Source organism: Pholcus phalangioides, unplaced genomic scaffold, assembly GCF_987345545.1.
Source record: "Pholcus phalangioides strain wild (caught in Gottingen) unplaced genomic scaffold, Ppha-v1.0 ptg000014l_1, whole genome shotgun sequence".
NCBI lineage: Eukaryota > Metazoa > Arthropoda > Arachnida > Araneae > Pholcidae > Pholcus > Pholcus phalangioides.
The window spans coordinates 17,899,699-17,912,773 of record NW_028301607.1 but is presented as its reverse complement, the minus strand read 5'-3'; the positions used below and the strand labels follow the sequence as shown (position 1 = coordinate 17,912,773).

Sequence of the window (13,075 nt, the reverse complement as noted above, 5' to 3'; positions counted from 1 at the left end):
CAGTTTGATAGTTGCTTCAAGTGCACACAGACCACATCACAGTCTATTTGTCACTTGGTTCTATTTATATGAAAAATCCCACCTCTTTTTCAACAGTTCAGATGTCGGTATATCTCAATAATGTTAAAAATGGCGCTTGATTTCTTTTATATAACAGCCGTCCAAATGTTCAATTTTCATCATTGTTATCACATTTCTGGGCAAAATAGGTTTGCTACAGTGAAAAATACCTTTTTCATTCTGATTCGCTTATTTATTTAATGATCAATATAAATTGATAATGGTGTTTTGAATTATTCGGAGATTCTCATTAAGTCTCGTTCTTTCCCACATCCCAGACACTAACATTCAAAAAGCTGGTGTCCAGTGATCTTATTCGGCATGCCGGCTTATGAGGGGCAATATAGTATCTTTTTGAACTAATAAAGTTATAATCTGAAAATTTTGAAAATCAATCTTAAAATTAAAAGTTTAAAAAACAAGTAAATTCACCAGATGTACTTTTTTTTTTCTTTTAAACCCTCATTCAAATGAAATTTTTCATCGTGAATGATTTTCAAAAAATATATTTTATAACAAAAGCGCGTTCTCTTCACAATTCAAAATATACTACTGTGATTTTGATGTTTGAAAACTCGTTTTTTCTACCTTATTATATCTCCGTATTCTTCCGATCGTACAATATTTTTTTTGGTTGAATCACAAATCAATTTGAAACCGCTCTCCATGACTCAACCGAAATTTCGAATTTTCCCGCCAATTCCTTTAGCGAGGTACGAATGTATGAATGAACGCTAGAACTTTGCCACTGGACTTATCCCGTTGCCGAGATCATCTCTTCCAGAGCCCAACTTCGTGGCAGTCTTGAATACTTTATTTTGTGTCAAAAAATAAATAAATACCACATATTTTCCCCGGACAATTGGGTACTGTCGCGATTAACAAATTTTGTGGTGCTTACAGGCAAGATGGGGTTGGGAGTTGGAGAAAAGTTCCGGGGTTTAGCGAGGGGGTTTATGTATACGACATGTATATATATGTTCATAGATAATATATTCATCTCTGGGGAGGGCAAAGATGAATATATTGATTTTCTAATTTCACATTATGAATTTACAAAATTTACATTACGTCAACTTCATAAAAAAATATGACATTTTACGAGGAATTCAGCGATTTATTCTAAGTCGGTTGAAGGGTTATGCCAATTTTCATGTCGCATTTATTGTTTTAACCATGCCCACTACCTACTGTCCGTTCTACGGAGCTTCCCACCCGGGGGCGATATCATCCATTTTAGGAAACGATAAAATAAAAGACTTCATTAGTATTATATAAGTATTAGTATATGACTTCATTTATAGTATTATCGTTAAATTATTCATTATGTTTTTATGACTAATATTTGGCATATGATTTCTCATCTCTTTATTATTAACCTTTAATTTATTGACGGTACTTCGAAGTACCAGGTTGGAAAAATTTTTATGTACTAATTGTTTGAAAAAGGTTTTTGTTTTTGAACTGAATGACTGAATGAATTCGAACTGAAATGACCTACCAAATAATTTACATGATAATTATTTATTATTATCATCATTGCATTTATATTTTTATTTTCATTTATTATCATTTTTTATTCTACTTTTCATAATGTGGTAGATAAAGAATTTCTTGAAATTAGGTTATATAATTTTTCTTCGATCTTCACATTACTACTCTTGAAGATTAAGCTCTATACAAGGGACTATTTTGATTGAGCTCCCAGATTATGTATCCTTGATTCATCGACAGTTTTCTTGATTACTCATCTCAAGGTCTTTCAATACAAGAGGCAGTTCTCAAACCGTCGCACGTGAACTTCGATGTGGCAGCAACCCGAAAAACAAATTGAGCCAGTATCAACTCGCATCTTATCGCGCCTCGTTTATTACAGCACTTGCTCTAGTGTGGATGTATCTATTTGTTAAAAGGTAATGGTCATTCCTAAAAACGTGGCATACGCATATTTACAATATTAAAATTTAAATTTAGTTATTAAACATATAGTCAAAACTGGCAAAAATCGCCAGCCTAAAACTTGTCATATCGTTTGACTTTTCATTTACCTTGTAGCTAATTCATAGGCATCACTTAAATCGTCCTCGAGTCTTCTCAATAGCATATGACTACATCTCTGTTATTTACATAAATATTCAAACTCGGTTATCGTATCACATTGATTACGACGTCAATAAGCGGCGATCCCAGCGATTCCCATTGAGAATAAGGCCCCTTTCACACGGAGCGGATGCGGATCCGCATACCCTTTCACACGAGCACTGCGCCCGCATCTTTAATTTGAAATTCGTGCCTAGGCAGCATAGAGCCATTCTTCGATTGTTTAATCTCGAGCCCCATAGAATATATGGATATAAAGATGCCTTTTCATTCCGATCTTCACAAGTAGTCGATGGGAGAAAATATCTTAAAATATTTTCAAAAGATTTTGAAAAAAATCTGTCTTCGGAAAAGTATGAAAGAAAAATTCTAAAAACATACAATGTTCGAAAAATCCAATCCAAAAACATCCAAAACATCGATGTTCCAAAAACAAAAATCAAGAGATATCAAAGACTTTGCAAGTAGAAAAAAAGGGGAGGGATGGAGACTTTCAAAATGTCTGTGCTTAGAAATATTCACATCACAATTAGTGTCTTAGGCCGGGATTACACTATAAAAGTTTTGTAAAAGCTCTTTGATAAAACGTGAAAAATTCAATCAATAAGATCAGCGGTTGCATCTGGTTGAATGCAACCGATGCGCCTATTATTGATTGAATTTTTCAACTTTTATAAAGTATCTTTTAAAAACTTTATAGTGTAATCCGGGGTTAAGGCCGGGATTACACTAGAAAAAATTTATAATAATTCTTTTAAAAATGCAACCAATAAGCTGATCGGTTGCGTTTGCTGGAATGCAACCGATAAATTTATTGATTGTTTTTTCCAAGTTTTATAAAATAACTTTCATAAACCTTTTAAAGTGAAATCCCATCTTTAGATTAGTCACTTCTGAAATATAAAATTTCACTTTTTTTCAAGGTACCCACGTACGGTGTTCAGTCAGGGCCGGCACTTTTAATAAAAGCATTTTTTTAATTAATTATTTTACATTAAATTTTGATGTTATTAAAGTATTTAGTCAATTAAATATTCGTAATGAACAGAACGGCTTATAACTTTGGTCCCGTCAGTGGCCGTTGTTGACAAGTTTTATTGTATAAAATTGTAAATTATGGACAAAAGGCAGTTAAAGTTGCTATATCTCCATCTCAGAAGGAAACGGAGGGATAGACGTATGTAGGTACATTATATTAATGAGCAGGGACCATCGTACGGTGTTTTTAAGGGTATATTTATTGCAAATAATTATAAAAATTCCGTGCAAAATCATCTTTAAAAAGTAGCCAAAGATGCGGACGAATTCGCTCCGCATCCGCATCGCGTGAATAGCTCCGAATAACCCAATTGTTAAAACTTGTATGTGCGGATGCGGAGCCTTAAGGCGATCTCCTTAACGGCGCTGGTACCGGAGTTACAGGAGCTGGAGGAGACGAATCCCTTATCTTATCAGGATCCACTATGTGTGAATCTATATACATAAAATATTGATTTTCTGTGCTTGTGTGTGTGAGTATGTATGTTCTCTATACAAATCTACAATTTCAGACCGACCGTCGGTAACTTTTGCATATATACCACCCGGATCCAACGATAGGCTACTTTAAGAGTTTGTCAGAGCTGGGCAAATGCCCGAAATGGGCAAAAAACCGTCGAGGTTTTTCAACAATGGTTTTTCTGGATCTCAACAATCACTTTCGGAATGTTTACTTTGGTTACTGTGGTTCTCTAGCAATGCGTTTCAGACATGCATATGTCTTTATAATGGTTTGTCACTTGTTTAATGCTGCCAGTATTATGCATAATAGTTTATTCCTTCATAATGTGTGCCATCTTTTCAATCATCCCATTCAATCAGTAATTGAAGAAAACCCGGGCAGCGCCGAGTATTATAGCTAGTGAGTTTAATGTGGAGTGTAAAAACATTGAACCGCCCGCCTTCATCGCTCGTGGACGAAGCGATTCAATTCATAATTGATTTGAATAAACATATACAATTTATGGTAAAAACACAATAATTTTTTTCCGTTGCGTGTATAAAGAGATATATGCAGTAATACCTGGGATAACGAACGCCTCGGTTTACGAATTTCTCGGTTAACGAACATTTTTTCGTGATTTTTCTGCCTCGGCTAAAGACATTTCGTTGATATGTGGCTGCATTCGCTAACGTAAAAGTAACCGCGGCGTGAGCTGAATTTTTACACTAATCATGATCGGAATTACTGTCACCAGAGCCCGATGAAGTCATGTCCATCGCGGAATCTTTTTTTTTATATGCGCCTACATTTCTCTTTCTGAAATTCTTCAAACCATTTCATGTAAAATGAAAGATTCAGTTAATATAAAATGCGTTGAAAAAAAAGGAGCCTATGTTTTTAGAGCACGGAAAGGGGGGGGGGGAGGGGTTCTTAAGGTGGAAGAATCTTAGCATCAAGTTGAACAGTCTGGACATTCTAGGAGAGACCAAATCACAAACGGATGGGGCACCTACGAACTCGATTGAGTGGCGTCTGCATCAGCCTTCAATAGGCTAAAGCTGTTGCTGGTTGTGTACATAGGGCGATTCAAATATTACGATAACAGATTTTCTCTTTTTTTTATAGAATTCTTTGGTGTTTTAAAAACGTGTCTTTGAATTTTGGGTAGAACCTGGAACGAATCAAACGATCTTCCATAGAAACCTGTGGGAAATTAAGTTTCGGCTAATGAAAGTGATTCCGGAATGAATCATTTTCGTTAGCCGAGGTTTATCACTGTATAATATTTGTATTTGGCTCCTTTTCTTAGAATTTTCACATTTGTTTGTGTATTTTCTCATGTATCTCTGACTATTTGGAAAGATCAGGTGAGATCTCAATCAAGCCATTTTATAAGAAATTCCAACTGGTGGGTCGATTTGGGTGATCAATAGTGGCATTCAATAGTGTTGCTGAAATCATAATCATGAACAGAAAAACGCAAAATTCATAGCTCATGGGTGAAAATTTTTTCTCTCTACTGGAGGGGCCAGGAAGCCCAACAGTCAACTTTGACAAAAAACTTGATCTCAATGAATATAATTTTCAAGAAATCGTGAGCGCATCCATGAGCAAGCATGGGCGAAGATACGGGGGGGGGGGGGCATGGCAATGCCCTCCCCTCTCCAGCGTCAAATGGCGGAGTCGACTGATCTAATGTATATGACTATATATGAATTGACATTATCATCGTTATGGCCCCCAGCAATAATGACCATGCCTCCCCAGACTTCCAAGTCTATCTCCGCCTGTGATGAGCAACGCCGTTGAAAAGCCTGATTTGGGAAAATCTGATTGTCACCATAGGCCAGTGTTTCCCAAAGCGGGCAATATCGCTCCGGGTTGCAAAGGAACAGTCCAGAGGACGGTGAAAGAAATGGGTTTAGTATAGATTCCTATGGGTTGTCTTGGGGGCCGATAAGAGAGAAAAATGAGAAGAAGGGGGCAATGTAGAATGAAAAGTTTGGGAAACTGTGCCATTGGCGGTTCAGAGGGTGGTAATCGCTCCTATCGCCCCCATTCAGTGAAAAGAACTTTGTTATTGGCTTTCCGTGTTCGGGGAGGGGGCTGAATCCCCACTTATGATTACACTCAACTAACCAAAAGTACAGTTGATCTCTTTTAAACTGATATCAAACCGATTTCAAATATTTCAATTAATTTTAACATTGTCTGTATGGGAGAATTTTCATTCGAGTTAGGAATTGTCTTTTACCAGATTAAGCGGCGCCGAGTGCACTTTTAGTGGAACCCCTAGTGAGAGGACACCCGGTTGAGGTGATGCATTGGACATCCTAACCGAACGGTGACCCAGTCCATATTCCAAGGAATTTCTTACTGAAAGGTCACCGCCGGATTATGATATCATCTTTCCCCACGGGGCCCCAAGATCAGCTGCACAGGCAAACAAAGGACTGGACCCCCGCGCGCCAACACAAACCCTCAGTGCATTCGACAGTATTAGTAACTCCGAAAACAGTGTTGCTCGCTTGGAATGAGCCCGCAAAGAAAATTAATGACGAACACGAGGATGAGCGTAGATATAATTAATCAATACCTGCTCGCGGAAAAATATGCGCAAACAACGAGCAATATATACATTTGTGTCTTCCCCCCCCCCCCCGTTTTCTCCTTTTTCTAGTTGCGTTTCGAATGTTAAAATCATTGCATCATCATTAAGAATATGCCCTCTTGATGTGTATGTATGATATTCATACCGGTAGAGATATCATATTCTCGTAGAGAAACGTCTCAGAGGATCGCCGATGTAATGCGAAATCACAAAAAAAACAAAAAAAACACGAATGTTTCGAAACGTTGCTGCGGCGGCGTCTTGGAAGGAGTTACGCAATAATTTAAATGCCGGCTCCAAGAGATGGAAGCACGTTTTTTTTTCTTTTTCTTTCTCCCGGTTGCCGGCGGTTGCTCCGGACAACCGTTAGCTTTGCCGCACGACAACGACGACACTGTCACACGACGTCGGAGACAGTGGGAGTTTGGTAGTATCATCTCCTTCAGTAACAAGCATTCAAAAAAAAAAAAAAAATTAAGGTGGAATAAAAATAAACGGCACTTACCGGTTCGTCAGAAACCGACATTGGAACGACAATTCACAGCGGATGGATCGTCGTTCGCTGGTGGTTCTCACCAAGACAGATGACGACGGTCGGGAGAAGCAAAACCGCGTGGGCGATGAACGCACTTTTGATTATATTTTCTTTCGGGAGGAAGAGGGTTTTGTATATAAGAAAGCTCCTCTCTCTCCTCCGGATCTCCTCTCGCGTGTTCCCACCGGCGAATGTAAATAAAAATACAGATCCGTTCGCGAGCGGGGAAAAAAACAGAAACGAACGGAACGACGACAACGTCGCGGTGATCGTCGAGCAAAGACGAAGCCAATATGTTCGATTGATTTTAGAAACGTTTTCGAAACGTCATTTGGAAAAATTCGTCGTTTGCAAATGAAACGGTTTAGACCGAGGAACTATATAACGACGCGGATGCGGAATGTTATTTCTTGGCGTGATGCGCCAGTGACGTCACGCGCACCTGCTGGGTAAACAGAGAAGCGAGAGAGAGAGAGAGACAGCAGACGAATATAGATCCTGGGCTTGAAAAGAGAGAGATACAAGGTCACGGCTCTCTCTCTCTCTCTCTCTGGAGTAGCAGCAGCAGACACACAGCGCAGACGCTTCTTTTTCAACTCTTTTTTTCTCTCTCCCTTATTTTATTTATTCTTCTTTTCCTTTTAGAAAGTAAAGGGAAAAGAGGAGGAAGAAGATGATAAAACTTTGTTAAGCTTTTGCCTGCGACTTTGTTTAAACTTCTTGGAGCGACGTAAAAAAGAAAAAGTCGGTTTATTTTTCCAAGAGCCCTTCTCAAAATGGATTCCGACTTTTCTTTTATTATTTTGTTCTCTGGATGATTGTGGTTGTCCGTTATAATGTGAGGCGGCGGCACATGTACCAACGACTTGTTCTCCCGGCAGCTATCGGGTGTATCTACACGCGGACTGTCCGAGTGTCTCCTTCCGCCACTGGCCTTGAAAATGCTTCCTTCTTGTATGTATTCAAATGGCGTGGTAAATTTACGAGCTTTCAACGAGGAATGATACCTTTCTTTTCTTACTCTTTTTTTCGGTTCTTTTTTTCCTCCTTCGTCTTATAACTTATAAACTGGAGTTGCGAGGCTCGTACGGAATGATTGAGCTCGGCAACCAACGAAATTTTGGAGAAACTTCAAAATTTCCTTTGAACTTGAGCCGATAGCCAGATAATGACAGACGTGCATCCGTGAAGAGTTCGTTTACAGTGAGTGGTATTTCGTTAAGGATGACCGTAAAGCTGTATAGAAACTGTGGAGTTGCATTTCCTCAACCTTGGATTCTGCGAAACCCGCGCACGCTTGGAGACATAGGTAATGTCTCCGTGATAATTAATAAGGAAGGAAATAGACAGAGCGAGACGACATTTTCTCGGCCCAATATATTAAGACAGACATTTTCTGGATACGCCGAGGCGAACTCGGTAAAAAAATGCCACCTGGTTTCCACCGGAAATCGAACCCAGGTCCTCTTGCAAATCGAGCAAGAGCGCTACCAATGTCTATTTCCTTGACAAATTGGGCTGGGAGAAAGCCGTCTGACTGTCTCTACCGTCGCATCTGGAGGCCACTTGTTGAAATTAAGGGAAGCTACTAACGTTGAAATTAAAGAGGTATAATAAGGTAGGCCCGGATCATGTCTTCAATGGTGTGTATGGTAGCGCACTTGCCCGGTTTTCAAGAGGAAATGGGTGCTATTCCCGATGGAGACCGGATGAGTTTACCTTTTTGAGTTCGTCTCGGCAGAACATTTAGAAAATGTGTATTTCCTTGAAGGAGGTGGCTTCTTGAAGTTCTAGTGGCAGTGATTCTCAACCTTTTCGTTGGGTAACGCCCCAGTGAATTTCAGTTCAAATTTTCGCGCTGTCACAGTGAGCTTCAATTTTAACTCTTGCATCCCTTTAGAATAATCAGGGAATCAATAACTATTTTTTACACTCCTGGTTGAAAGCCACTGGTTTAGAGTTTAATCGCCCCATTAACACTTTCGGGTCTGAGATATTTCGATTATATTTGTACCTGTGGACTGAGGGTTTTTGGCACTTTTCATGATTTTTTTTAAATACTTAAAATATACATATCTCAACAGTTTTTTTAACTAGAATTTTTCTTTCATAATATAGCCACTATTTAAAGGTGCTAATAATTAATATTTAATGAGAAATAATTAAAAAGTGTGTTTTAGAGTTTTAAAAAAGTACCGCATAAGAAAACATCATTTTTTAACATAAAATTTCAAACAATCCTGAATAAAAACTTATCCAAATGTTGTACAAATATCTAAGAATGGTTTTTATTTAAAAAAGTCATCTTGTCATCAACAAACATGGCTACCTTACCTAGGAAGACAATGTGTTTCAACTATACTTACTTCTACATCATTTCATAACACTATATTTGTTGGCTGCTGCCATCTATAAGTATATCTATTATATATATATATATATTTTTTTTTTTTTTTTTTTTTTTTTTTGGAACTTGAAGATTTATAGATTATGTTCAAAAACACTTGGCACACATATATTTCAGTCATTTTATAGCTACGAGAGTTAAAAGTTGCGCCCGAGTCAGACTCGGGCTTAGCTCCCTTGAACAAAAACGGCATCCCGAGTCAGGTTCGGGCTTAGACCCAAAAGTGTTAAAAAAGTTTCGCATTGAGTACAACAGACCCCTCAGCCGTACAAATTCAGTCATTTCACTCATGATTTGAAATATAGGCAGCAACAGTAACTTCACGTGTAACACTAGATAAGCATGCCCATTTTTAGGTACATACATACTGCACGCCCATAATGGCGAAAGACAAGGGTTGTTATTGGTATTAGAAGAACAATAAGTACAAGGGTACCCAAGAAGAGCTTCTTAAAATGTCATCCCATATTCATCTTCGTCACATTCTCTTAGGCTAAAAAATCTTTTCAAGAACATAGTGGGGGCAAAGCGACGAATGAGGAGGAAGATTGGGGAGATGAGAATATAAGCTGCGAACAAGGAACATAGTGGGGCCGTTTGATACAACAGAGAATATCGAATAGAAACTCGTAATCAGCCAACAACAGGTGAGGTTGAATCAGCTTGCCTTTTTTAATAAAAATATGCTTTAAACTGTTCAAAAATTTCATAATTATAAAATCCATTGCTCAGACAACAGTTTAGAAATAATGGTGTTGTGTGAATATCGCTATTTTTAAATATAACTACGGAAATATTCCTCACATTTTGGTCTCTTTCCTCCCTACATCTTTTCCCGCGATACTTGAGTGCGATCACTTCTCGAAAGATATATATTATAAAGATATATAGAAAATATTTTCTACTAAATTTATGAGTAAAAAATTGAGAAAAATATCAAGTTTATCAAAGCCCCCAGCGTTTAAATTTGCATTATTAGCATAGGAGTGAGGGTAGAATTGGAAAATTCCCCCTGCTCGAATAGCTTAATTTTGTATAAATATTTGTTGGTTTCATTTTTTCTTACAAAAGAAACGTAATTATTGACACACAAAAATCCAGCATAAAAAACATTCGGTACACTTCCAATATAGAAATATTGACGGTACACAGAAAATAAACAAACAAATAAAACTCGCAAATTTTTCCACAGAAACATACATGATTTTTAATTCCAAATACTCAAATACATTTTCCCACACACGGTGCATGGTAAATTAGTTTAAACTGAAAATATAAATATTATAAACTCAAAATATGAATAATTTTCGGTTTGGTTAAGCACGTGCGCACGAAAAAAGTTTGACGGGAAATGTAGGAAAATTATTCGGTACTTTCATTATTTCGGTTTCGATTTGATCGTCCACACCATTTTGAAGTACGTCGAGAACTTAACATCAAAAATTCTGGTGACATTTTTGACCTCACACCGCATTTTCACAGCGAAAACAAGCCCTTCGACGGCCATCTTGAAACTACACACAAGCGAGCAGAGCAGCGAAAACAAAATATCTTGAATGCGTTGCTCTTATCGCTTGTTGCGAAGTTCCCGCCTTGCTGCGGTGCGCGTCACTATACGCAGGCGCATTTGAATCTGTGTGTTTGATTTCGCTGCTTGGATCTCTTCTTCCCTCATTGCTTTGCTCTCCGTCTTATTATGTGTTCAGCCTAATACAGACAATTTTTGGATTTCTACTCGTGTTCCGTTGATGTTTGTTGTAGGGCTGGTGTGATTAATTTGGTAATCGATCAATTGTTAATATCGGTTAAAAATTGTGGTTACGTTAATGGACTCGATCAATCCAGTTAAAATTGCTTCAGAATTAATTAAATTAAATTGATTTGTTTGACAAAACCACTTAAATGTGTTACGCGAATTATGTTCCTATACATAACATTTCAGATATTTGAAAATATTTGAATCAATATTTTGATAAAATTCTTCGGCATGGGGAATTAGAAGTCGATTTAACGCTAAAACTGATGATTTCAGTTTCAAAATGAGTTTGATGGGAATTTTAGAAGAAAAAATCAAAATTTATTGTCTCCACTGTGAACAGCAGTTTTCGTATTCATCACCATTAACTCCTCTCTCTCCGAGTATCATTTGGGAGGAGAGTCTAGCAATTTCGAAATCAGTGACTAACCTAAAATACGAGGGTTTTCAACTGTTGGCTGATGCGAAGATGAATTTAGGATAGAAAGAAATATCAACTGCTCTTGCGGGAAATTGGACCTCCGTCCTCTCATTTGCCGTGTAAGTGCCCTAGACCACAAAGGCAATGAATTCCAAGCATCTTCGCATCAGCCAACTGTGAAAAACCTTCGTATAGATAGCGGAAAGTGACATCATCCTTGAATAAATCGCCATCTGGTGGCAGTGTCGGTGATTGAAAGGCTTCGGCCTCAGTTTTGTCCGACCGTCTATGTATGGTTCCGTTCAGCTCACACGAGCTCTACGGAAAGATTGAGTTGATATATTCGTTGCCTTTGCAGTCTGATGTGCTCACGCGGAAAATGAAAGGGCGTGGGTTCGATTTCCTGCAAGGGAAAGTGAATTTCCTTTCTTTCCTAAATTCATCTTCGCATCAACCAACTGTTAAAAACCTTCGTATGGATATGACAGCTTATTAAATTTGCTTCAAACAGGTTGCCTTAATTTCTTAATCTATTCCTATATGTGTACAACGCTGGCAAATAAGTAAAAATAAACTAAATAAAATATATTTTTGTAGCACGAAATTAACACATTATGTAGTCACGAAAAATATTCGATTAAAATTGAATAATCAGTCGGTTGAGCGATTAAAATTTTTTGATTAACCAGTTAAAAATTTTAGTTGATTTCCAGTCCTAGTTTGTTGTGAAACGTGTTTTTTTTCTCGTACGTAGTTAAAAGTACGTACTTATTTGAAACGCCACGCGAAAATAATGCAGGAACTTGTCGAAAAAAAAAAATTGAAAAATACACAAGTTTCATCTCTTTTTTCTTCTGAGTGGTTTCATCCTTTTACGAGCAGTTTTTGTTGCATAATATGCGTGAAATGTGAATCAGACTTTTTGTCGTCAATAATGATTATAAATTAATTAATTTATTTATTTATGTATTTATAATCATTATTGATTAATTTTAATAAGAAAGTGCTCATTGATGCGGAAACATTCAATGGTGAACATGACGTGGGGTGATTATGTAGCCACCAAAAATGATTCAATGTTAGATCATGAAACTCAGGACGTCGTATGAACATATATGTATGTGCAGTAATTGCCTAACAGTGAGTTTAAGCGTGATTTTTACTCTGCTTGCATGCATAACCAGCAGAATCACTGGACTCGATCGACTTGCGGCCGTTGTGTTCCAGTAAGGACTTCCTTTTTGATATGATGTGCCGAGCGTCCTACTTGTTGTCACTGCGATGTGCTCTCGGTACAATTCACGACAGAATTGAATTAACGTGTTAGGATCTATGTGGAATTATGTGGGAATGGAAGGAAAGGGAAAATCAACTTAAAATCAGTTTTGTATTAACTTTTTTCTTGTTTGACAGGCCTTTGCAGAAGCAATAGCCAATGGAAATTAAAGGAATGTTTCATATGATGTGGGGGGAAACACCTCGAAAGGAAAGGCATAATATTAGGAAATGGAGTGTTCAATTTGGTGGAGGTCAGATGATTTGATCTCGATCGAAACTTACAGCTGCTCCCAGATTGGAGCATTGTACAAGTGTTGCAACTAGAGAGAGAGAGAGAGAGAGCACTTTATTTTACTCTAGTTGAAACGGAGAAAATAATCTGGCACGTACATGTTTAGTTGTTTACGTGCATCTTGAGTTCACG

At 37.7% G+C, this 13,075-nt stretch overlaps 1 protein-coding gene across 3 annotated transcripts in view; it reads right to left on the bottom strand.

Moving 5' to 3' along the window:
- The window catches only part of LOC149078233 (uncharacterized), a 575,966-nt gene extending 568,703 nt beyond the window's left edge, over positions 1 to 7,263 (bottom strand). For 2 of the 3 annotated variants that reach the window (XM_089241837.1, XM_089241838.1), the window contains exon 1: positions 6,760 to 7,261. The gene's annotated coding sequence lies outside the window, so the exon portion shown is untranslated. Of the gene's footprint in view, positions 1 to 6,759 lie in introns of all 3 variants that reach the window. The other variant, XM_089241835.1, reaches the window with a different exon arrangement.
- Positions 7,264 to 13,075: the final 5,812 nt, after the last annotated feature.